General features: G+C 47.0%; 1 protein-coding gene across 1 annotated transcript in view; it reads right to left on the bottom strand.

The window, feature by feature from the left end:
• The window catches only part of HSD17B4 (hydroxysteroid 17-beta dehydrogenase 4), a 1,724,715-nt gene that overhangs the window by 874,439 nt on the left and 823,374 nt on the right, over positions 1-26,902 (bottom strand). The gene's annotated exons all lie outside the window — the stretch shown is intronic.

Raw genomic sequence — 26,902 nt, 5'->3', positions numbered from 1 at the left:
CCAACGAAAGCCGGTGAATCTTCCCAGAAGCCGTTGGGACGCCAGGGCGTGTCAGCGGGTATGCCGAATGAAAGTGAATGAGCAACAAGCAAGTGATAGAACGAGAGAATGTAGTTGATATTAAATAAACAAAATACAAATACAAATAAATAAAGTTGTTAAAAAGGGAAACAAATTGCAAATAAAACCTATACAAACAGATACATGCAAATTGGGCAAACAAAGGAAAACCCAGGACCGGATTATATATCCGAAAGACATTTGCAAAAAGTGTATGTGCGACTATGGACAAGGGCAGAGATGCCTGGCAGGAGAGTACCAGGCATCCACCACAAGAGTGTGAACATAACAAATCCTGGCAGGAGAGTACACCAGGCAACCACAACTGTGTTGGTTAAGACAAGCAAAGGATTATGTTGTTGAACCAAGAGGAATATCAGGACTGAGTAAAGAATTGAATTGCTTAACCAAAGAAGTCCAGAGAAGGAATATCAGGACTAGGAAAGGATTGTATGAGCCAGATGTTCATGAGGGATACAACTGAAAAGTCAAGACAGGTTTTATACGTCAACATGGTTGTGGGCCAAGAAAGGCATAAGGAACTGTTGAATCTGAACTTTGGAAATATTGCTGTGAACCAAGAAAGGCACAAGGAATTGTTGAACGTGAATCTTGAGAGAACCAAGAGGAATCCAGGGGAAGGGAACCATCCTTTGGAGCAATAACCTATATTGTTGCAGAACTTTTATGTTGAAAGCAAGTTATTCTTTTTGTGAACACCTTCTCAAACCTTCCAAGGTTAAAGACATTTCCTGTTTCATCTTTAGTATTGGTGTGAGGGTCAAAATAGAACTTTGGACACAGGGCAGTTTTCATTTTGGACATTCTGACCTTGACAAATCCTTCATTTTTGGTCCAGGTAGGGAAGTTCCTCTTAGAGCAGGGTCAGAGAGGCATTTTCCAAACCCCTTTTATTTTCAATAAAAGTCTTTAGCCAAAACTTTGCTAACTTGTGTCCGAGTTTCATTCCCGACTCCTCGCACCTATTTTCCTGAATTTTAAAGAAAGAGTTTTACTCAGTTCAGTTCCTAGGAGGGTTGACACTGGTGCAGTATGTAGACAATATACTCCTAGCCTCCACCTCCCTTAAACTATGCAAGGAAGAATCTTGCATTCTGTTGACAGGGCTTGCTGGCAAGCGTCACAAGGCATTATGACAAATCCAATGATGTTGTCACTGCTTCTGTAGGGGGAGCCCCTTCCCTTGAGGCCATGGAGGTGAGGCTGCTATCGATAGTCACCCTGGGGTGGTACTCAGCGGGTGAATCTCATGGGAGGGGAACACCATTTTGGACCACTGACAACCATATTGGGAGAATGTGGTATCCCTATAACCCCCCACCTCTCCTTCACCTCCTCCCTTCTCCACCCCTACCCTCCTATGCCATGTATTTGTGAAACAAAACTAGAGAGTACTGAGACGATGAGGATCTCTAGTGAGTAACAAGATCAGAACTCGATCAGTGCTGGACGAGGAGGCGCAGAGCAATACTGAGTACCTACTAGAACCACATTGCCCATTCTAGTGGTTCTAAACAACCAACTAGAAGAAGCTACGCTAAAAACAAAGAAGGACTTGACCAGGTTTCAAGCCCGCCCTGGAGGAACCGCGAGACAGAGGTTGTTTTGGGAAGAAGGAAGGCATACTGGGGAGCCAAGCAAGAAGGAGGTTGCTGTCAAGCTGATCTGGTGAGCAGGAATAGCGAGGTGAACAGCAGGAAAGATGCTCCTGCAAACCCCCAGAGGTCAGCAGCTGTGGGTGAGCGGTTCCAGGCCTACAAGGACGACGCAGGCACAGCGGAGCCAGTGGCCCTACCAAAGGAAGCAAAGGAACCCCCACCACAGACGCCAGACACACGGGATGTCCTGCGAACATAACAGACCACAAAATAAAGTACACTGGTGAGAGGGGACGTACCAGGGGCCCTGTAAAATGGCAGAGACAGTGGGAACAGGCAAATAAGCCCAAAGAGCAACATCAATGGTCCTGGGACCCATATGCATGTAAAGAGAATATTACGTGGCAGAACTGTGAACAAGGTTTGACATACACCGCTGGAAACCCGCTGTGAGAGTCTGGGACCCGCACTCATATAAAAGTGAACTGTGAGAGTGACTTACAAGAAATACAGTACTTGGCAGGCAAGTAAACAAAGTCTGCATGTGACACCACATTCTGTGGAGAGTATTCAAGCTTTTCTTCTTCGTTGTAGCACCTGGTGGGAGGAACCAGGTCTACCAGCTAGGTCAGGGAATCACCACAGCTTGGGGACTGCATCCCAAGCTATTCTTCTTCGTCACAGTACTTGGTGGGAGGAAACCAGTCTGCCAACCAGGGTCAGGGGCCCAACAGAGCTTGGGGAGTACATCTCAAGCTATTCTTCCTGGTCGCAGTACCTGGTGGGAGGAACCAGGTCTGCCAACCAGAGTCAGGGACCCACCACATCTTGGGGAGTGCATCCCAAGATATTCTAGCTATCTACCGTACCTAGTGGGAGGAACCAGGTCTGCCAACAAGGGTCAGGGACCCACCAGAGCTTGGGGAGTACAAATATATACTAGCTCACTGCCGTACCTACTGGGAGGAACCAGGTCTGCCAACCACGGTCAGGGACTCGGACATGAAAGAAAGCCTGAGAAAGGCCCAACAAGGGAACAGAGTTTTCCCGAAAAATTGTTTGAACTTTGCAAAGAACATGAACAAGCCTGGGGAAGGGAGAAAATTCCCCAATAGAGTAGAAGATTTCAGAACTGTCTTTTGCCCAGGGGAAGGGAGCCACTCTGTTTGGGTTGGAAAGGGTCTCTATTAATTTTAGTTTAAACTTCGTATGCAAGGGACAGAGTTAGGATTCTGACATTGGGGCTTTTGCTTTGGACATTCTGACACTAGTTATTTCATTTGAGGCAGGGAACCCCCTCTTAGAGTTAGGGCGGGATAGAGTTTTCTTTTCCTTTTGGCACTTGAATAAAACTTTGTAATAATCACAATGATCCCTGCTTGTCAGAGTCTTACTTTGCACCCTTACAGCATCTACAGACCAGTTACAGTTGTGTCTGCCCTGAGTGTGTTACCTGGGCCATGAGATTTCAGTTGGGGAAAGACATCTGTCCCAACATTGGATTACAGTGATCCAGAAAGTCCCCAAGTCTCAGACAAGGAAGCAGATGAGAGGGTTTGTCAGGCTGGTCAAGTACTGCAGAAAGTGTGTCCCAGGATGTGCAACTATAGCTAACCTTCAGAACCTCATGCACGATTCGACCCCCAAACGCCCACCATAACCCCAGGAAGCAGAAGATGCCTTTATCAGCATTAAGCAAGCACTCGCACACAATGAGAAGGAGCATTTCTTTAGCGCTGGTGACACTTTAATAGTTGCTTTCAGCCTGTGAACTTGCACACGCTCTAAGGCTCCAAGGCAGCACTGCAAGCCCCCTGCTCCTGCTGCTCCGAGGGAAGGAAGGCGGAGCTTCTCTTCACGTGACCGCATCACGTGACTTCGTAAGGAGGCTCTTATCCTGCACACAGCCACCCTTGTGGCGTTAAGCTCTGGAGGCAGTAAGGGCTGGAGCTGCTGTTTTGCTGTTCGGCTGTGACCTGTGAGTAACCCGGCCCGGGGTCCTAAGCTGTTACCTATCTTGCACTACCATTTCCAGTTCTCAGGGTTAGGGGTGGAGAGTCGGACTCTGGCAGCTCCATAAACTGTCGGGCGTTCCCTACCCTGAGACTGAGTGCAACATTGGGTTTCGCTGATGAATGAAGCTACTTCCAAATCCCATTACTTGCCCATGTGGGAATAAAGGACATTTTTTAACAAGAATTTTTTATATCATACTTGTACTTATAATTTCCTATTTGCCGGACATAGATCCATTTCTATTTGCATTTTTACTTAAGAGTGCTTCTGGAGCAGTGTTAGATTTGTTTGAAGCTGCTTCTTGTATTCAGTGCAATATTTTAGATATTAGTGTGTGCTATTTCAAAGACTGTTTTATATGCCATTTTTTTCTCTATTATAATTGCTACATATTGAAACTCAGTCTTTGAGTTTTTGTCACCTTTTTTCTTAAGTTTATTCACTTTCATCTCTCAAGTTCCCTTACTCTCTTTTGGGTTTCTGTTTTGTCTGAATGACACGCAAGGGACTTCGTAGCCAGGCAGTTATGGAGGCTTCTCTTGATTTTACTCCCTCTGCTAAAGGGGATCTCCCCTCTGCTTCGCCAGTCAGTACTTTACCAGGTAATTCCATTCCTGCTGCCCTGTGTAACTCACAACATTTATCAGTGGATGTTTCCCAGGACTCCTCTCTCCTAAAATCTCTGGCCCAGGCCCAAATTCATTCTAGAGATAGGTCTGAGGTACTGAATGCTATGGGTATTATTCCACGTACACCAGCCTATAATAGTTGCATCTTTAATGGAAAACAAGACATTTCCATAGATGCACAGGAAGAGCGACTAGCAGCTACTATAGCCTCTAATCTCGAGGAAGGCGGTAGTCTATCAAGGGAAAGGGGTTATATGGATCACTCTAACGATAATATGGTTAACATTGTGCTTTCAACCCCTGCTCAATCACATCCTAGGCCGCCTCTACCGCCCGTCATGGTGGATGACTCTGCAGCTCTTGCTACAGAATCTCCGGTTGTGACAAAAGAGGCTGTCTACTTTCCCCCCTGTGGGTAATAGGAACGGTGGTACTCCCCCCATCAAATTTTCGCCGTAGGATTATGCCCCTGTCAGGGGTGCAAACCATACCTCCTCTATTCATGTCAATCTTTCTGCTAACCTCGCTGGAATTCCCAATACTTCTACAGTGAAATCCATTGTGTTTAAAACTCCACTTAATAAACCTTCTAATCTCACCCCTAAAATAAAATCTAATTTGGATACCCAAGGTAAACCTATCCAATGGAAAAAAAAATCAAATTATTTTGGAAAGAGGACTGCAACTAGCACTCTTGTTAAATATTTACATTCACTTCCAATAGTGGCCACATTGGATCATACTCATCTAGCAGATGTAGCTAAGAAACTAGAGATTGAAGATCCCCTAGCTCATGATATTGGTGATATTAGTATCATAGAATGTGCTGATAAGGCAATCGCTGGAGCCAACTGGGTCTCAACTCTAATAATACAAATAATGTCACCCAGCAAATTTGGGATGATTCCTATGTGGGCTCTCCTTCTGATCTCATCAATTGTATTGATGAGTATACAAAAAAAACAAACTGGTTGAGAGAAAGGGGTCTACTTCCAGACTTAAAAAAGGATCATGGCAGCGAGTCTATCCTGAATCATACTCTTAAAGAGGGGGATGACAGAATAAAACTTTCTCAACCTACACTCTCTGCTCTGAATATGGTTTTGAGTTCCTTTGTGAGCCTGTATGACAACATATGGTCAGAGGTTAGATCACACTCCCTTCTACTCTCTGAAATCTATTCCAGGTTAGAGGGCCTTGATGGATTTGAACAGTTAGTCAAAATTATCAAGGAAGACCGTACCATCCTTTCTAACCAGCCAATTGCTGATGCCCATTTGGTTAAAAAAGTTTTCAATGGGAAAACGTCGAGTACACAAGGGGTAGTTCTAGATATGGGTTCGGGTACCACTGACCCCCGATGCTCGGATCAGGATATTTGTGATCATCCACCTATGATTCCTCCTATGACCTCTGAGGGTGTGCGAGAGGCTTTTGGTATGGAGGTAAAACTCCCTATCCCTCATGTAAAAGTCACTATGGAATTCATATAGGAGAAAGTTCAAGAGGGGTCCACCGGTTATTCTCTTAATTCTTTTCCTCAGGGTCTACCCCCCGTAGGGATGACTCTAGAGTTGGCCGATCTACTTAAAGGAGTTTACGTTGCCTCTTCTGTGGATCCTATATCCGTCCCCAATTTGGAGAATCCATCTGATCCTATTGACCTTTCTAAAGAAATTATACATCAAAAAGGTTTTCTTTGCATAGGAAAGAAAGAAAAACTTAATCAGCAAATAAAGAAAACTTAAAAATCAGAAGAATTTGAAAAACATTACTTCATTTAATAACCAATTTTTAAAAAATCTATTTTTGGCAAATACTTTGGCTCCTACAACTCTTTCTCTTGCTTCCAAGGGGACTGGGAACCCTGTTGAATCAGCGGTTTCTGTGACCTCTATTCCTAATATGGTGGCCATTCCGGTCATAGTCAATTCACCTCCTGTTATGCCAGCTCTATCTAGCCCACCTGACGCTTTGGTAGACGATTCTATCATCATTAATACTGTCCCTCCAGTAGTGGGGCCTAATATTGTGGGGGTTGTGGACATTTCGGTCTCTAGCCCTCCGACAATAGTTTCAACTTTACCAGAGCCGATTTCTACCAACGCTTCAGTTGAATCGAACACCAATACTGTTAACAAGCCGCAGGATTCCTCCTCAGCCGTAGATACTTTAATTATACCATGTAACTCTATACCTAGGGTAGATCCGCTCCACTTTTTCTCCGACTGCGGCAAACTTGGTCAATGTTGATATGGTTAAACATTTATTCCAGGAGCTACTTGTTCCTAAAATTGCTAATGGGGTGGTGTCTAATTCAATTATAATCCCACCTCAGGATGGGGCGGGTGTTACAGTAAAAGAACGGCAAACAACAACTTTAGAGCGTGCTATCAGTGCATATCTCTTAAGTTGATGGATTTTGTTGCCAGCGTTTAGTATCGAACTTGAGGGTTCTTTCTGTGGCTGTTGATATAGAACAGGAAGAAACAAAAGAAAGGGGTGTAAACTATAGATGCTAATTACTTCTTTTTGATAAATTAAATTTATCTGACATGGCTAGGTTAAATAATGACCTAGTCTTGTCGGAGCGAGGGGTTCTTGAGGAGGTTTGTTCCTGTGTTTGTGCTGTTTTTTTGCTGCAACACCCGCAGATACAGTGACACCACTCCTGAAGAAAGTTCTGTTACAAACCTAGAAAACTGAAACATGTCGAGTTTCCTCCAACTAGATAAATCACTAGACTGACGAAATAGTTACCCATACTCAGGTTCCATGAACAGTGCAAGCTAGCAAATGCGCCTGCCCTGTTCACCGAATCAAATATCCGTCAAATAGACAGATGTTACGAGATTGCTTCCAAGATAAAGTGTCACGACAAAATTTACTGTTTTTCAGACAGCATGTAATTGTTTTATGCCAAGTGATTGGGATTCGCCCTTCGCTTTTTTAACCTTAAATATTTCCAATGAAATAGATTATTAAAAAATAATTTTGTAATTTTTACAGTGCAAATTTAATGAATGTTGACTGTAAGCTGTTGATATGAGCTAACTACCTCTAACGTTTAACAATACTATCATAGCACAGCATAGCATAGCATAGCATAAGATCCAGTAGCTGCGGGTCTCCCAGCTTGTTTGCGAGCTGTCCCCGCTGCTGCTTTTTTTATAGAAAAGTCTGGCTCACTGGTACAAGGTTATCCAGTCACGGTTGCAGTTCCCCATGCAGTACTGTCAATATTGCTTAAAGGGAAGACGCAGCAAGTGTCTAATTCTCATCTCAACCAATATGAAAAGTTGCTAATTTCTGCCGCAAATTAAACTTTGATGTTCAATTCTGAATCCTGCTTCTTTGCTGCCAACCCAGCAGGATGTGGAACCCTATTACTGTCAGGTTGTAGTTGAAACACTTCTGTCACCCCGTTCTGATTGATCAGATACGCCCCTGTTGAACCCCGATCAGGTCCTCTTCGTAGACACCTCTTGCATCCGTGATACAGAATCTAGCGAAAACGTCTCTGGGTATTCTGTATGTACCCCCCAGGCCATATTAGAAGCATATTGATTGTCCATGGCCAAATCTCCACAGGTCGCCGAACTCATGGACCTCACCCATGCCATGGACCTGGATAGACCAGTCAAGATCTACACTGACTCCAAGAATGCTCACGGTGTTGTCCATGACTTCAGTGTCCTTTGGAAACAACGTGGGTATTTAACATCCAAGGGCACGCCAATATTGAATGGAAAAGATGTCAGCTTTATTGAATGCATTGTTACTCCCCGCAGCTGTAGCTATTGTTAAATGTAAAGGAGATCTCTCTCAGTCATTCACAGCCCAAGGAAATACCCTAGCATGTTTTGCAGCTGGTCCAGCAGCTTTAAATGGGCCCCTAGCTCCTAATGATATTCTTGTTTGCGTTGCAATCCTATGGTCCATGATCGTTTCCCTTTCCAGTCTGGCAATCCTCCAAGGCCAAGCCCCTGAAGCTGGAAAGGTGACCTGGACCCAACTGTATTGTAAATTGGGAGTAAATTCCCTATGGCGTTCCATAAATGGGCGTCTGGTAGCACTCACGGTACTCCTCCCCTACCTTGTCCGTGAAGGTCACGTTTAGCACATTCAGTTAAAAATACAATGATTACCCTATTGGGTTGAGACTGGATGGACCCTGGGTTAGCCTCTATGGCTCAAGGTTATTGTGAGAACTATGTTACGTGTCTGACACAATGTTGGGATAGCGGTACGCACAAGGCTGTCTGTCCATCCAGTGCCAGAGTGCCCTTTCCTGCATGTGAAGACAGACTTCATACAGCTCCCCACTTGCATGAACTTTACTGACTGTTCAGTTATGGTTAACCTGTTTTCTGGGTAGGCAGATGCCTAACCATGTAGGAAAGCAGAAGCTCTGACGCTATACTGAATGCTTTCCGAACTTATTATGAGTAGGTGTATGAGTCACAGGGGTGCTCAAGCATGGGCGTTCTAGCTGCATTTCTGGAGGCGGCCTGACGGACCTGCTCGATGAGGGTCCTGCCATTGAAAGAGCTATGCCTTTCAAAGCGGCTATCGCCAATCCCATTGCCACTTGTGGCGGCGCCCATGCATCATACATGTATCATAAAAGACATTATGCATAAGGGCCTTGAATTTGACCCGTTGATCGACCAGTAGCCAGTGAAATGTTCATAGGGAAGACGAGATATATCTACGACCCAGGTGAAGAGGAGCTTTGCATCCATGTTCTGGACCAACTGCAGATGAGTCCGTTTGAGCAAACCCAGATATACTGCATTACAGTACTGAAGTCTACTGGAAATAAATGCGCTAAGCAGTTCTATCTTGTGCGAGAAAGGGAAATAGTCCAGAAGCCTCTTTCAAGTGTGTAGATGCTGGAAACATGAGCTAGCCACACAGGCAACCTGACTCTAGAGAAAGGGAGGAGTCCAACCAAACAAAGATTCTTAACCTTTGAGACAGCAGCAGGGCATTCTCCATTCCCCTCCCATTTCTGTTTTCTTCCTCAGTAATGGTAAGGTTAATAAAGCTCTATTAAATGAGGTAATACCCTTCTTTAGGACCTTCCTGTTATAACTTTGAAAATCAAAGTTTAAAAAGACATTTGTCACAGCTATAGCAATTTTAGTGGCCACTGAAGCAGGGAGGAGTGTGGGAAGTGTTCAATGGAGTACTAACTGGGGGCAAGTGAATCTCGTCCTATGCTGCTCACTGAAAATCTACAGGATCACAATACAAAATACTAACTAAAACGAAACTATTAAATGTTAAAGGATTCTTGATTACAAGGATCTGCAGCAAAGATCTAAAGGTTAAAGCCTTCTATTTATGACAAACACACAGTTGAAGCCAATAGATATAGGTCAAGCCATTGTTGCCATCTGGCCGCCCCTCCTCCCCCCGGGTCAAGAAGCAGTATAGGAAGAGAACGTGAGTCAGCTGACAACTTTTTGAGCAGCATTCTTAGGAAAAGGGCACCACAAAGAGACGAGGGTGAGGAAGAGAGCCTCAGCACATTGTTTGTACTTCTTGCTCCTGGAATTATTCTGGCATCCCGGTTTGATTCTGAGACAGTGATAAAAGATGTGTGGAAAGCACACATTCTTACCTTCAGTTTCCAGCCCCACCATTCTGAGGTGGGTGGAATGAGGGAGATATCATGCTTTCCCCCAGCCAAAGCTGCTAAAATAACTCGTTGTGGGAGAAACATGTGCTCCAGTGACACTGCATTTCTATAAAGACTGCCACTTTTGTCATTTGCAAAAGTGTCCTTAAGGTTTCAGAAATTTAGAAAAGGTGTGCTGCAGTCTGGGAAATGCCATTTTTAAAAGCGAAAACACGTGCAGTGGAAGTGAACGGCAACTAATAGGAGTCGTATTTTAACTCCTGCTCTGTGGCATACAAAAACAGGGCTCGCAGTCTCTGCATTCCATTTCTGGTGGTTCCCAGGGCCGCTGTCAGGTCGTAAATCAAGGACATGCAATAGCAGGGGATTTCATGTCTCTGCACCACATTCTTTCCTTGTCAGAATATGGAGCTTTTGAGGGAAGTGTTCCTCCTTCATAGGAGAATGCGTTCCTATTTTTGCATGCACCTCAGAATCGGGCCCTTGGCCTCCCCTCCATTGACAAGAGGTCATCTCTGTTCAATGCCTATATGCGCTGGACATGAAATATTAAGGCGCTGCACCCCGTGATCTTAATGCCACTCTTTTTCCCCTAGCACTCCGACGCGCTGCGTGGGGCATGTATGGAAGCAGTGAGGAATCCGCAGTAGGAAAATACATCAGAAAGAACATCACTGAGAGGTAGTTAATTTGTTCTTCTAATGGATTCCTTCCTCCCACGAATTCCCCATCTATGATGGACTCCCAAAGAACTATGAAAATCGGGATGAGGGAGGAGAGCAAGGACACCGCTTATACCAGAAAACTCTAGAGGACCGCCCTGCCGAAATGGGACGCCTGGCCTGAAAGCGAATCCAAGCAGCAATGCTTAACATATGTGTGCAGAGACACGCATGTTGCAGCCTGGCAGCTACCCAGGACAGGCAGATCACAGCATTCCGAGATGCAGAGAATGATCCACCGAATGATCCACCTAGATAGGGTCAGTATGGTCACAGCCCTGCCAGCACGAGCAGCAGCATAACCAATGAAAAGCTGGTCATCTTTCCTAACCTCTCTTGCCCGAGAGACAAATTAGCAGATGGCCTGCACAGGGTCCAGCTGATCAATTCGCTACTTTGCCATAGAAGGATGAGGTGGAGGAAACAAACACAGGAAGATGGATCTTTTGAAAGAGATGAAAACCCAGAGAAAATGGGGGCGTCGCTATCAAAGTCACCTTCTCTTTGGTGAAAACAAAATAGTTTAACAGATAACGCTTGGAGCTCACTCACCTGTCTTGCGGAAGTGACGGCAACCAGAACAATCAGCTAGAGGGTGAGCAATCCTATAGAATAGGAATGAATGGGCTCAAAAGAAGTTTGCATAAAGAATGTCCGAACCAAATTTAAATCGCAGGCCGGGACAACAAACTGGCTAGGAGGAAATTGGATACACAAACCCTGCAAGAACTGCATGACAGTGGGGCTTCTGAAGAACTAGCCCAGTTCTGCGGACCTCTTGAAAACCAAAATAGTGGCAATGTATTCCTTTACAGTACCAATTTGCAGGCCCGCTTGGGCCAAGGACAGCAAACAAATCTAAAACTTGGGATAACTGACAGGATAGAGGTCCAGATCCCTATCCAGGCACCAAGCAAAAACGTCACACTCCTTATATCTCAGGGTTCTCTGTGATGTTACTGCAATCAATTTCAGAGAGGTATTTTATAATAGAACAATTACTTGGGGTGGGGGGATTCTCCCCGCACCCACCCTAAGTCCTCCATATGCTTTTTGTTTTTTAAAAACTATTTAAGTTCAGCAATCACATACGTTACAGACATAGCATGTAATGAGCATATGCTTCGTGTACAGAATAGTGCATTTCCTTTTTACATATAAAAGTAGTTACAGTATATTACTCGAGCATTATCCGGACATTAAGTCTTTCGCCAAGTATGACCTAAGACCAGACCATGTGTCTGTAGACCGCAATGTTTGTGATTGCATTGACACATTGTCCTCACATTCCTTGACCCAAGTTAAGTATTTCAGCCACCTGTTCACTGTAGTAGGGCTTCAGGATTTCCAATGTTTTAAAACACATCTCTTTGCCACCATACTGCCCACATTCAGTACAAATCTTGTTCTTTTCTCCAGAGATCCTTGCCATAAACCAAACAGTGCAGACATTGGAGTGACACTCAGGTTGATCCCAACAATTTCAGACAGTATAGTACCTATTCGGCCCCAGAAATGCCTTAAATTAGGTCTGCCCCAAAACATATGCATGCATCCAGCTTCACCCGCCCCGCATCTGGGACACAAGCCTGTGCAGTCAGGATATATTTTCGTAAGGTTATTCGGTGTATAATGCAGCATGTGCAGAATCTTATATTGGATGAGTTCGGAGTTGTGCATTCATAGAGACCATAGTAGTGAATCTGCACATCGACAACCACTGTCTGTAATCGTACAATTCAGCTTGATCCCCAACTTCTTACATGACAGATCTGGTCATATATGGGTCCCCGACAATATCTCTTTATATAGGGTGGTGAGTATGTGCCGGCATCCACCAGAGATGGAAATGTATGCTGGTATTTTGGATAGGTTTCCCATCTGGTTTGTAAAGCGGCCCGCACACTCTAAAGTACTGTAGCAGTGTCCCTGCTGCATCACCATGTCTTTCCTTCCACTCCCCTATTGTCAGGAATTTCCAATCAGGGAACAAGTCTCCTACGATGTAATACCCCAGTTCCTCCGATCAGCTCTGAATAGCTATGTGCCGCATAGGAGGGAGGTGTGGGATCCTCCATGGTGGCAACTAGTGATGGTAGGGGTCTTCAGGATCAGTCTGCTTAAAATACTCCTTCAGGCATGCAGTGTGGTGGAAACAGGGTCATGTGGACACTTGTCTCTGTATGTATTATCAAGTATCAAAGTTTTCATTTCCCGGCTATCTGCTGCAAACTTTTCCAATTTAAAATGCGGTGGTACCTCCCCACTCCCGTGCCAGTATGTAGCGAATTGAGCTTCATCTGGTGCATTGAAACCACCCTTATCATACGGCTGTGTCATTTCCGCCCATTCTTTCCGCACTGCGGCAGCATGCCACATAAAATGGGCCAGCATTTTATGCATATCTGTGAAATATTGTTTGCCTGGCCATACAGGTACATTCACAAACAAGTATAACGCCTTGGGTACCAGCACCATTTTAAGTAATTCCAATTTGCCCACCAAAGACAAAGGGACACACCCAATCTAGGGATCTTAGTGTGCGTCAGTAGGCTTTCATAATTGTCTGCCAGTAAGGTGTGCGTAGTTCTGGATACTGTCAATCCCAGGTATTCAGTTTACTGGGTGCCCATGCCGGTGGAGTCTGTACATGAGGTCCAGGTGTTCTGTCGGTTAAGGGGAACATTTCAGATTTCCCATAGTTCACTACAAACCCAGTGTGCCCCTATCCGAGCAATATCGTGCATTATAGGGTCTAGGTTGCAATGTGCTCTCTGATATAAAGCAATACATCATCCGCGTATAAGGATATAATTTCAAGCGGTCCACCTATACGGAAACCCTTACCCCTATGCTGAGCCCATATGAAGTCCACCATGGGCTCCTTTGCCAGTGCAAAGAGCAACGGCGACAGGGGGCACCTGCCAAGTTTAAAGGGGGGGGGGGCGATTGTGTCGCATTCGTTTGGACTACGGCCATGGGTTTTATTAACAAAATTTGAACGTAATTTATGATATTGTCCCCCATCCCGCATTTCCGGAGAACAGTGAATAAAAACTGCCAGGACACCATATTGAATGCCTTTTTGTCATCCAACGCAAGCACCACCACATTAGCTACAGGAGATATGCGGGCCATAGTGTTGAACACTCGCCAGCAATTGAGAGATGTCGACCTGCCAGGGATGAAACCTGCTTGACCATTATGTATTAATTGCGGCATCAGCGGTAGCAACCTATTTGCCAGCATCTTTGCATATATTTTAGTGTCGACATTCATCAGTGACAACCGTCTGTAGGAGCTGCATTCATCACTTGGTTTATTCGGTTTTAATAGCACCACCACCACAGCCTTACAAAGTGAGTGCGGAAGTTGCCCTGTACGAACCACCTCCTCCCATAGCTTCAACAGGTAGGGCACCAGCAAGGCCACATATTTCAAATAGAATTCAGCCGTAAGCCCATCCGGGCCTGGGGCTTTATTCCTCAGCAAGTTTCTTATTACCAGTAATATTTCACCTACTGTGAACAGAACATTGAGTTGAGTTCTCGCCTCCGCTGACTGTTCAGATAATGGGGCAGCGTCTAACAGGGGTTTCAGTTCCTGCTCATCACCAAGTTCCTGCGCTTGGAAGAGTGATTTATAAAAGTGTGTGAATTCCTCATTGATTTGCCGCTCTGAGCAGTGCAACACCTGGCGTGAATCTTTCACCCCTACTATAGGTTTACGCCCACCTTCCAGTTTCAACAGTGTGGCAAACGCTCTCCCTGGTCTCTCCCCCCGTCCCATACTGTCTAGCTACAGCAGGTTTGGCAAAATATTTCACCTCAGGGTCTGCAAGTTGTTTAACATGATTCAGCTGTGTTTTAAACGCAGCAAGTATGGTGCGATCAGGAGGCCGCGCATAGTCTGCTTCTAGTCTGCGCAACTCAGTCTCGCTCTTTGCTATATAATGTCGTATGGTTTGGAGTACACCAAATTCACACGACATGGCCATACCTCTAATAAAGGCCTTAAACGTCTGCCACAGCGTGGCCTGCGACACAGAGCCAGTATCGGCTAGCGAATAATACATATGTATATTGTCCTCCAATTCTGTCAGAAAAACCAATTCCTTCATTGCCAGTGATTTAAATCGCCACTTATTACAAGTACGAGTATTATTGTCTCCCCACATTAAATACAGTGTAATCAGAGAGGGGTCAGAATACGTGCGAGGGAGTATAGTAGCTTTCTTCACCAGGCCCACCAATATGTCAAATATAAAAAAGCACCTATTCTAGACGACATATCGTGAACGGTGGAGTAGTACGTAAACTCCCCTCCCGTCGGATATAGCATGCACCAGATGTCACACAAGTTGAGCTTGCCCAATAAATCAAGAATACAAACTGCCGCTTTCGACAGGGGTCGAGGTGTCCGCCTAGTACAATCAAGGTTTAAATTCAAAATAGTATTCATGTCTCCCCCCACAGTACGGGAATCGATGAACAGATTACAATATCTGCAATCTTCAAATACAAATCCGGGTCATCCAGGTTTGGCACACAGGAATTCACCAGAAGTACCTCTTTATTGGCCAGTTTACCATGTACCACTACATATCGAACTTCCAGGGTCGTCGTGTGAGTGCAGTAAAGCAAAAGCTGGTGTATGTGTTCGTGTGAGCACCCCTCTAGATTCTGTTGAGTAGTTGGTAAAGAATCCATTAGGACCCTACGTCTTGGCAAACGATTCATTTGTACTTCTTAGTGCATGTGTTTCCTGCAATAGCAGGAAATGAATATCGTGCCAGTTTATATACGCAAGAATTCTCAGCGCTTTACCATAGTTCCCAATGCCGCACACGTTTCAGCTTAAGACGTTAAAGGATTTCAGTGTCACACTCATAACAAATGTACCTGCAGCCAATGCTTGTGTCCCTGCACCATCCCACCAACAATAGCACTTGCTTATGCAGTAAATGTGTGATTTCCAAAACAATTTTAACTGAACTTTTTTTCGCCCAATACCCCTTCCACCTCCCCATCCCTCATCGCCCTCCCAATCAGGGCAATGCTACCCTCATTTTCTCCACGCCCCCCCTAGCACCCCCGCTTACTGCACAACACCAACTGGTGCACATTAGGAATAACTATTAACTGCAACTTTGCTCAGGGGCAGCTGTTGCCTTCAAATCGCCTGGACCCAGCCATTGCTTTTAATATAAGCATTCTAATCTAGGATTAGCACGCCCGCTCAGGCTTTTTGTAACAAGTAACACATACAAGTTGAGGTACTAGGACACAGTAATCGCTGCTGGTTTGGGAACATCCAGCGAGTAACATACCAGCCAAGCTGATCATTCATCAGTAACTTATCGGGTCAAGTCATACTGGTAAGGACAAGGCATCCCCCACACTACCAGTCTCCAGCTGAGGATTGAGCGGTATATTGGCCTTGATGTAGGTTGCAGCTTCTTCTGGAAGTGTAAAAAAACAGTCTTGCCCGGGAGTTGGATACACAACCTTGGCAGGAAAAGTATGGCATATGGGGTGGCCCTATCGCGCAGCATATTGACTCCTATAAACGATCTCTGCTCCTGTTGGACGGCCGCAGAAAAACCAGGATAGATGTGGATCGTTGCATTGTCGATGTGTAGCAGGCCCTTCTCTCTGGCAGGGCGGATGATTGTGTCCCGGTCCAGATAGTTAAGTAGCTTTACAATTACGGCTCTAGAGGAGCCCCAGTTCTAGGTCTAGTTGGTGGTGTTCTGTGAGCCCTTTCGACAACAAACATGGAGGCGAAGCAAACAGTTCTTTCAGTAGGTTCTCCGTGCTTACTTCCAACTGGCCCAACCAAAGCTTTCTGGAAGGCCCACTATGCGTATATTGCTCCTCCGAGACCTGGACTCAAGATCGTCACACTTAGACAAAGTTCTCTTCAGTTCCGTAGGTACTGTCTTCATTTGAGACTGGAGGATGTGAATGTCGTCGTAAGCTGTGCCGATGCGTTTCTCTGCTTCCATCATCCGTGCACTGACCCGTTCCATTTTACCGGTAAGGGTGGTGCTATTTGTTGTTATGCCATCTAGTTTGTCTGTCATGGAGGTGAAACTGACCTGTATACTCTCCATCAGTTGAGTAAGCGTGGGGGCCTCAACAGCTGGTGTCTCGACACTCACCGCCTTGCGGCCAACACTGGTGCAACTCTGAATGCAGCGGGTTTGCATGTCGCACAAATGTGTCTAGTGTGTTCTGTCTTCTCTGGCTGCCAACTCCTTTAGTCATATTTGCGAGTGTAAATACAGCAAGGCTTCCCAGGCAGTATTTATGTGAGCAGCAGTACTACCACCACAGTCTAGCGGCCCAAGTGTGTGCTCCAGGTGTTCTATCCCAACTCGCAGCAGTACAGTTTAGGAGGGAAGGTTGGGGGTGCTCAATCAGTGGCCCTGCACTTCGCCAGAAAACAGCAATGCAATATGCCCAGGCCCGCAGTCTCTCTATCCCCAGCCTCTGGCTCCAGTATCGGGCACACTTACCAATCAGTATCATGCAGGGAGAGGGGGGGGAGAAGTCGCCACCAGTGCTCCACAGCTACTGCCGCTTAGTGCAGCAAGGTGCCTGGCCGGCTCGCCTTGAAAGATCTCCCCACACCCACAGCTCCCACCTCCTTTGCCGGTCCTCCAGCATGTCTCACTCAACAGGGTCACCAGAGAGGTGGGAGAAAGGATCTTGCCCCCCATCAGGCGGTGCGCAGTTTGTCCCTGCCATATCAATGCACCCAAGTGCGCGTCCAAACAGAGCCCAGTTTCACACAATCAGCAGGGCACAAGCAGGGTAAATGGGTTTGCGTCCCGGCTTTGCGCCGCACCTCCCTCTACTGTCGATGCACACACGTGCCAGCCACTCGGCCTCCAGGTTACCAGCAAACGCCTTCATCAGTCTTTGCCCCAGGGTCTGATCGCAGAGGCCCAGTCAGTATCTCCCCCCTTCCAGAAACCTCAATCGCCAGCGGTGATCACACGATGCCTCGCAGGCAGCCGCCGGCTTCACTGTCCGCAGGAGTCCACACACATGAGCCGCATCCAAAAGATCTTGCTCGATCTCCGATCATCAGGCTCAAATCCACATCAAACACACCAAATCGTAGTGTGTACCTTCCGGCGCTGGTATATGGTAGCAGAACCAAGCATAGGCCCCTGAGACCGGGCGATTTATAACCTCATTACAGCCAGTCGGACAGGAGATTAGAAAGCAGCGGTCATTTCACGGCTGCTCAAAAGCGCCCCCTTCCCCTATGCTTTTACCACACTCCAACCACGTCCCCATCCCCACCCATTTTAGCCCCTTACCCCACCCCAATATATATAGATTTTGAATTCGATATTTTTTCGCTATAATTGTTTCGTTATAAAATCATTCTCTGAAATGCTTTTATTAAAATCACTGGATACCATATCTCAGTCTCAGTAGCTAAGCATGAAGGTTCAGGCTGCTGAGGTTCAGGTTGAGCACCCACCCCTCTGACAGAGCAAATTGAACCTCCTCGGAAGTCAACCACAAGGGCAGAAAAACATGTCCAGCAACTTCAGACACCACGTCCTTCGGGCACAGTCCGGAGCGATCAGGAACTATGTGGTTATGAACAGACACAATCGCCATGGAACCAGCGGAATGACAGGGATCAGCGGGAATGCATAAAGGTGGTTGAAAGTCCACTCAACCATCAGTGCGTCCCCAAGAGCTGACTAGGACATTTCCCGGAGCAGAACAACTACCACTTCCTGTTCACACTGGAAGCAAAGAAGTCCCCTTGAGGAGTTTCCAAAACTTCATAGCAGAGCTCCCATTCATGGGAGGTCGAAGTCTGTCTGCTCAAGGCATCCGGTGTGACATTCTCTCTTCTGGCCAGATGGGCTGCCGTCAGAGACACTGTTCCCCAGAGCCCAGCATCATAGTCACATTGCTTCTCTGCACAGAGGCAAAGACCCAACAGCACCTCATTTGTTGAGGTACTACATGGCCACTGTGCTGTCCATGAGGATTAGCACAATCTTGCTTTTCACAGTGGGGAGAAAGGTGACTAGCCCGATCTCCCTCACCTCAACCAAGTTGGTGTGTTCCCCAGACTCCACAGGGGACCACAGTCCGCTCACTGTTACATCCAGCAGGTGAGCACCCCAAACAGTCGGATGTGTTTGTGACCACCGTCACCTGGGGACAAGGTTTACAAAACAACACGCCTCTCATAAAGTTATCTCACACGACTCACCACGGAAGAGCCTGTGCCACCTGGTTCGATACCTGTAAATGAAACTGTCCATTGGCAACGGAGAAGCCACTGAAAGGCTGAGGCTGTGACTTGTTCCTGGGATTGCAGGACACTGACCATCCGAGAGGCGCAAAAAGGCTGAGGCTGTGACTTGTTCCTGGGATTGCAGGACACTGACCATCCGAGAGGCGCAAAAAGGCTGAGGCTGTGACTTGTTCCTGGGATTGCAGGACACTGACCATCCGAAAGATGTTCGCCACTCGGTCCTCGGCCAGAAATGCCCTACCCAGGCCAGTGTCCAAGACTGCTCTGATATATCGGAGAGCCTGGGACGGTGAAACCATAGACTTTAAGTTCAGGGAAAAGCCGAAGCTGTGCAATGGAGTGCATGTGCAGAGTAGATGCTCCGACACTAGATCTTTGAGCGAGCTCAGATGGAGCCAGTTGTCCAGGTAGACAAAGACATGAATGCCCACCTTATTGAGGTGAGCCGCCACCACTGCCTGGAGCTTGATGAAAACCATGGGAACCGAAGAAAGGCCGAATGGCAGGACTCTGAACTGTTAGTGATGTTGGACCTCCACAAACCTCAAGCACTTTTTGTACTTCTGATGAATGGACATGTGGAAGTAGGCATCCAGAGGGTTCAGCGAGACAAACCAGTCCTGCAGATTGAGGGCCTGCAGGATCTGGGCTAATATAACCATCTTCAATATGTCCTTGAGCATGAAATAAAATCATCAGCCTCAGATCCAAACAGAGATCCAAGCCCCCACTCCTTCTTCAGCACTAGAAAATAGGTGGTGTACCAACCCTTTCCTCCTTCCGACTGCGGTATCAGTTGTATTGTGCTCTTTGAAAGAAGCTGAAGGACCTCCTGCACGAGGAGGAGGTCCAGAGGCAATGTGCTGGTATAAGGGCTGAGGTCCAGAGGATGCTGCACAAAGGCAGACAATAACCCTCTTCAATGACCTGTAAGGCCCAGGCAATGGACGTGGTCTTGACCCATTCCTTGCTGAACAGGGGAAGAGACCCCACCTCCCCAAAGGCAAGCCATGGCAGAAAACCTCAGAGGTTTTGCTCCTTGCGGATGTGAGGGGATGGTGGCTGCAGCAGCTCCCCCTATGGCGATGGCGGTGCCTCTACCTCTGCCTGTCTGCAAGCGCTTGCCCTGCAGTCTTCCCTGGTTTGCCTGACATCTACCCCATGGGGCTTATTAGCCTGAAGGATGAAACCCCTGACTCTAGCCGAAGATGCGGAGGGCTGTTGCTTGGCTAGGTCCAATGATGTGGCATTCGATGGATGACATTTCTGGAAGGCGTCATCAGCTGTCACCCCAAACAGGTTTTGGCCGCCGTAAGCTATGTCCAGAAGTTTGGCCTGGAGATCCTGTGTGAAGCACACATCCTTATCCAAAAGTGGTGCACGAGCATCACACTTGCAGCCATGTCAGCTGTGTCCAGCGCCAACTGCAGAACCTGGAGAGAAGCTTCCCTGCAGTCTGTCACCATCGACAGGGAAGCCGTCTCTCATCTCTCCTTCAGGGATATGTTCAGCCGCATTTGCCACCACAGAGATCAGGCCGGACGGAAATGTTGCCAGGGTACAAGAAGCGTAAACTGCGCAAAAGGGTGAAGCAAACATCTTCCCCCGACGTCCAGTCTCTTGCTGTCCATGTAAGGTGGGAGAGATGGCAAGGTAGACGACTTCACATTAGTAGTCGCAACCTGCACCACCAAGCTTTGTGAGTGAATAGGAAAGCTGGGTCAGAAGGAGGCTTCTCCCATACCTCCAGTACAGAGGCCTCCACTGCCACATTGAAGGGTAGTAGTGTTTGCTTCCTGGGACCCTCATCCAGGATGACCTTAATTCAAACTGAATTTTCATGTTTGACATACCAGAGAGCCCCCCGGGTATTGGCCACCTTTGACATCTGCCTCTGAAAAGATGCCACAGGCTGACCAGGGGTAGGGGATGGAAGAATATTTAGCTCAGGAGTCCAAGCCAGTGGCTTTCGGAGGTCCGAGGCCAGCCCTTGTACATACTCACCCTCTTCGTAGACCTACTCCAGGAAGTCCCTCCCTTCCCTGGAGACCAAAGGTTCAAACCCAAAGGGTACCTGGTCCCCCTCCTCATCAGGGATGTCACACATTGAAAGGAAAAGGGTTACATTTCCGAGGTTCTTCGGTGCCTGTGGCGCTGATGACTAAGTCGGTACTAGCGCAGAGATCTCGATGTCCAAAGGCAGAGTCAGGTGGAGGGGAAGCTCACTCTTCTTAGCCAGACCCAAGCTCGTAGGCGTGCAGGAGTGGTCCACAACTGCAAGTCGCAGATGAGGTGGGTCCTGTCGGCGCCAGGGCCATAACTAATTGTCGGCATCTTGGCAAAGATGTCGAGCATCTTTTGGCAAAATTGTTCCCACTCCTCCGGGGTGGAGGATTGGGTAAGAAAAGTTACCTTATCCAGCTCCAGAGAATCTCTGAATTGGTGGCTCTTTTTGTTTTGGAAGAGGAAGAATGTGGGTGTGAGGTTCCACTCGAATAGCGAGACTGCTTTTGGTGCCTCTTTTCCTTTTGCAGAGGGACCTCGAGATCTCGACCAAGACATCCACTTTAGTCTTGTGAATGAAAGTAAAGGTTTTTACCGCCTGTTCCCAGAGGGCCTTTGGGTGCATGCTCTGACATGTACTGCGAGTCCTTCGCATAGTTGGGCATGGCGACGATGAATTTGAACATTTAGACAGAGTGTTCCTGAAGCAGAGTGGATGGAAAAAAAGGAAGTGAGGTCACGGGGTGCGGCAGCGCAATATCTACTGGCCCCAATGTCATGTCTGTTGCAGGGCGTGTAGAAGCTTTGGACAGAGTGGAAAAAGCTGTGCTGCACCCCATGGGGGCAGAAAGGTTTCCAGAGAAAAGCTGCACTGTGGATAGGTTTATCATAGATGAGGATTGGTGGGAGGAAGGAATCCATCAGAAACTGTTCAATGATGAAGTGTTCCTGTATTGATTGACAATCTTGCTCTTAGTTCCTTAATTTGAAGTCTTCTATGAAGACCCTGTTCCTAAACAAATACAGATTTGCTTTGTTCTTTAGTTACTATGACCTTGCTCTACTTTAGAGTCTTGCAATATCTAGTTATATCTCCCTATTTTACTGAGTGAAGGGCCTGTGGCAGAGGGCGTCTTTAGGGCTATTCCCGTATATTTTTCTGTTCTATTTTTTTGTGTCCTGTTTCTTTGAATGTGGTGTGTCAGGAGTGACAAATCTGGACTACTCGTCCGTTCTCCCCAGAGGCCCAGAGGGGAGCCACCCCATTTGAGGCTTAGGGAGGTGAGCCTGCTCAGCAAGACTCTTCCTAAGGGTCTGGGCAAGTTGGACCACGCTGGAAGTGACTCCCCTCTCAAAGAGTGACTGTTCACAGCAGCTCTTTTCATACAGTACTAACCCTTCCCTTTGGCGGCCTTCCAGAGTAATAGCCTGAAGCTGTGACTGCAGGGGAGGGATCCATTCTGATAGGCTGTTGGTCCTTCCTACTTGCAGGGCGTCATTCTCATCTCACTGGAACATAGGTTATGAGAGGTGACGTAGCAATCTTGGAATCCTCTACATTACCCAACTTCCTCCTGTCTTCTTGCTGTCTTTCCCCTGCTGCAAACAGTATGCCCAGGCTTCCACATTTATTTGGTGGACACCACTAGCTACAAATACACCCTCTGGTGGTTGGTGAGTCCTTCACTATATTAAGTGCAGGTTTCCCAGTAGCTTAGTTGTTCCCTAATTTAGACAGGTAACACTGAATGTTAGAGGCTCTTGGATAGAGGGAGAGAGCCTGCATTTTTCCTTCCCTCTTGTGGGGTAGGGCTGAGGGTTCTTTTAACAGAATCACCTACTCAGCCCCACACTACTACTAAACCAGCAGTGATCCCTTTCAAAGGAAAAGCAGACAAAGCCCAACAAGTATACTTCCTTTGCCTTTTGTGGCAATATGGACCACGGGCAGGCTACACTCTTCAGGAGGGGTGTGAGGAGAAAACTATAGCAACCCAAATGGCAATAGAACAAAGACTCTAAAATAAAAGGATGTTGTCACAATCCTGCTCGCCTGCCACCCAGCACCGCTAACTGCACCTCTGCTTTTATTTCCTTGTTTTACCGCTGCAGTTTTGGACTAATCTAATTGCATGTTCCATTCCGGATTTTGGATTAAACCAGCAGATGCATTCTGGGACATGTACGCTGTCCAAAAGGCAGAGGGCTGGAGGCGGCATACTAAATACATTTGTTTGCAGCAAGCTACTAAGAGCTGCAGAGGGCCTGATTGCATTCACCTGTTCCAAGCTGCTGCAGGCCAGGCTGCAGAGAGCTGGAGAGCACTTGATTAGAAACCACTGCTGCTACTGCTGCTACTGCTGCAGGCTACTGAAGCCAGGGCTGGGCTTAATTGAAAACCGCTATCAGAGTCTGTAGTCAGCTCCACCCTGCTGGCCTGCTGGCTGGGAGGGCCTTTATAAGCTCACTTTGAACAGAAGCAGTTGTCAGTCAACTGCTTTCTCTGGGAGTTCATGCTGGTGCTCCTGTTACCAGTTTTTTACCTTTCCTGGAAATCCTCTTTTGGCCTTTTGATTCCTGTTGATGCCTGCAGCTCCCTTGCCAGTCTGCTGCAGCCTTCTGCCCTGCTCTTCTGGGCTCCCACCTGGCGGCTCTGCCGCACTCTGATGCCTTCTGCCCTGCTCCTCTGGCTCCCACCTGGTGGCTCTGCCACACTCTGCTGCCTTCCGCCCTGCTCCTCTGGCTCCCACCTGGTGGCTCTGCCACACTCTGCTGCCTTCTGCCCTGCTCCTCTGGGCTCCCACCTGGTGGCTCTGGCAAACTCCGCTGCCTTCCACCCTGCTCCTCTGTGCTCCCACTTGACGGCTCTGCCGCACTCCACTGCCTTCCGCCCTGCTCCTCTGGGCTCCCACTTGACGGCTTTGCCGCAATCCTCTGTCTTCTGCCCTGTTCCTCTGGGCTGCTTGCCTTGCAACCTGCCTGTTCTAGCTTCTGATATCCTATCCTGTCATCTTCCTGGTTATTTCTTTCAACGCTGCTTTCTACTTGTATACATCTTGGTCCACTGTGGTGTCTCCACTTAAATCTGTTTAACAGTGTGACCTTGATGCCACAAAGATCCACCAGGCAAAATATATATAGATTACACACAGCACTAGAAAAACACCTAAGCTACCAAACCCCCTAGCCCTACTGTCCATAGATTTCGAAAAGGCTTTCGACTCTGTGCACTGGGAGGCAATTTGGGAAATGATGCGACGAATGGGGATAGGCCCTTACTTCCTGAGTTGGGTTAAACTACTATACCACCTTCCAGTAGCAGTAACAAGAGTGAATGGGTATACTTCCGAACCCTTCCAGCTAGGTAAGGGCACGCGACAAGGCTGCCCCCTGTCAGCTTTGATTTTTGCGTTAGCAATCGAACTTTAGCAATCCTGTTAAGATCCACGCAAACATGGAGTGGCTTCAGGTGGGCGGACGGCTGGGAAGACAGAGTGTCTTTATACGCAAATGATATGTTAATTTATCTGGCGGACCCGCGAGTTTCCTGACCCGTTGTGTCGCATTTACTAGAGAGATATGGCGCGTTCATCGGACTCCGCGTCAACTGGTCAAAGTCCATACTATTCCCGGTGAAGCATATAGACATTGCGATACCAGATGTGTGCCCCTACCGTATTGAAAGGGAATAATTCAGATACCTTGGTATACAAATCACGCACAAACTAACAGACTATGCAGGGAAAAACCTACATCCAGTGGCGACCAGGTTCAAGGATGATGTTCGCCACTGGATGTCCCTACCACTCACATTACTGGGACGTGCAGCACTCTTGAAAATGATGGCCCTTCCCCGTTTTCTCTACGTACTACAAAATGCACCACTACCAATAGCACCCAGTGAGTTCCATAGGATAGATCAAACACTTAGGAGGTTGTTATGGAAAGGGGGGCACCAACGAATGGCACTTACTACCATGCAAAGATCCATATGGGAGGGCGGGATTGGACTCCCCCGGCTACAGACCTACTACTGGGCCAGTCAAATGGCAATAGTGAATGATAAATTGCATGGGGATACCACTCTACCGCATAACATAATACAAGATACTGACGCACAGGAAAGACCCATCATGAGCCTCCTCTACTGGAAAAAAGAGCGACCCACTGGCCCATCCATGTTGTCGCATATAACCCTTGTTTGGGAAGATACACAAATACCTAGGTTGGGATAAAAAACGAACTCTAGAACAACCACTCTGGAACAACAGACATCTCCCGGAGGTGAACAAACTCCCTAAATGGCAAGCATGGGCCCAACTAGGTATTACGAAAATTGGCGATGTAATGAAAGAAAATGTAATAATAGCATTTGTGGATCTAGCGGGCACCTTTGCACTCCCACCCTATGAACAATACCACTATATCCAGCTCAAACATTCATTGCAGGCCCATCTCCCTGAATTGAGTGACATACCCGATTACTCTCCACTAGAACGTAATGTATTCCCAGAACAGCTTAAACAGAAAGTCACATCGACTATGTACAGTGCTATTAACTCCTTTGCTACGAAAGAGCTGTCGAGCCTGAAAGCCAAGTGGGAGAGGAAGGTAGGTGATATACTCCCAGAGGAATGGGTGACTGCGTTGATGTACCCCAGAGAATCAACTATCTCCTCCAGGCTTAGATTAATTCAACTGAAGATACTACATAGGATTTATTACCCAAGGGTGGCACTGTTCAAGTGGGGAAAGGCTACGAATCCATACTGTTTGCGATGTAAGAGGGAGGAAGGCTCCTATTATCATATCCTGTGGGACTGTGCCATCATTCAACAATACTGTCAAAAGTGCTGTGATGAACTGTCAAGGGTAATGGGCAAGAGGATACTTGTAAATCCAAAACAATTATTGCTGGGGATAGAAGGAGACACTGATCTAACGAGGTATGAGAGAGTGCTCTTATCTACCACCACTGCGATACTCAAAAGGAACATAGCGCAACTTTGGGGCTCCGAGAGGCCACCGAGCCTTGAACAATGGATCACGGACGTGGATATCTGCATCGCGATGGAAAAGAGAGTTTATACTGCCAGGGGGTGCCCAGAAAAAGCACAAAAAATATGGCAAAGTTGGGAAGAGGCGCACTAAAAGTAACTTATAATACTGTGCCGTTACGCTACCCAGAGACTTGCAGATGGACTGGTGGGTGTAATACGAAAGGGACAAAATGTTGTGGCATGTTTTGAAGCTCGTCGGTAAGGGACCACAGCGGGGAGTTGTTGGCGGGCGGGTATGGGAAGTTTTGTTTACCCCACTGTGTGGGACTGTATGTTTTGTGTTTCCAAAAAAACAATAAAATGTGGTATTTAAAAAAAAAAAACAGTGTGACCCTGGGATGGTCTCCGTTCAAATCAGATAAGGGAACACTTCTGTTGCCTTCACCTAGTCCGTTGAAGTCGTACCTGCCTCAGTATATGGTCTTTCAGTTTTACCCTTGCACCGAGTACAACAGTTTCCTCGGCACGCCTAAGTTATGACGTTGCTGTATGACTGTTGTTAAGAGTAATCTGCTGGTACCTATCCCAAGGGCTTTCCTTAATCCCTGGAGACCCCTTATCATATTCCAGTACACCCTTATTTCTGATCCATCCAAGTTGCCCGGTGTACTTGCTTGTCTTTGTCTTTTCTCTGTCTTTGTTTACAGCCTGCTCCTGCAGTTCCTGTGAATACCTGTTTCAACTAACAGCTTGGTATGCACCTTTAATCTGTTATATTCTAGCATTGTCTCCAGAATCTCCCTTAATCTACTTGCATACAGTGAGAGATAGCCTCTGTCCTGTACTCTCCGCCTAGACTTGTGACAGATGTTCAATTGAGGTTCTATAAAAATTGAAACTTTCAATG

This window comes from Ambystoma mexicanum, chromosome 6p (assembly GCF_040938575.1).
Source record: "Ambystoma mexicanum isolate Mex_15411 chromosome 6p, UKY_AmexF1_1, whole genome shotgun sequence".
Classification (NCBI taxonomy): Eukaryota; Metazoa; Chordata; class Amphibia; order Caudata; family Ambystomatidae; genus Ambystoma; species Ambystoma mexicanum.
Note: the sequence above shows the minus strand (reverse complement) of the source record. Positions and strands in the feature narration are given on the sequence as shown.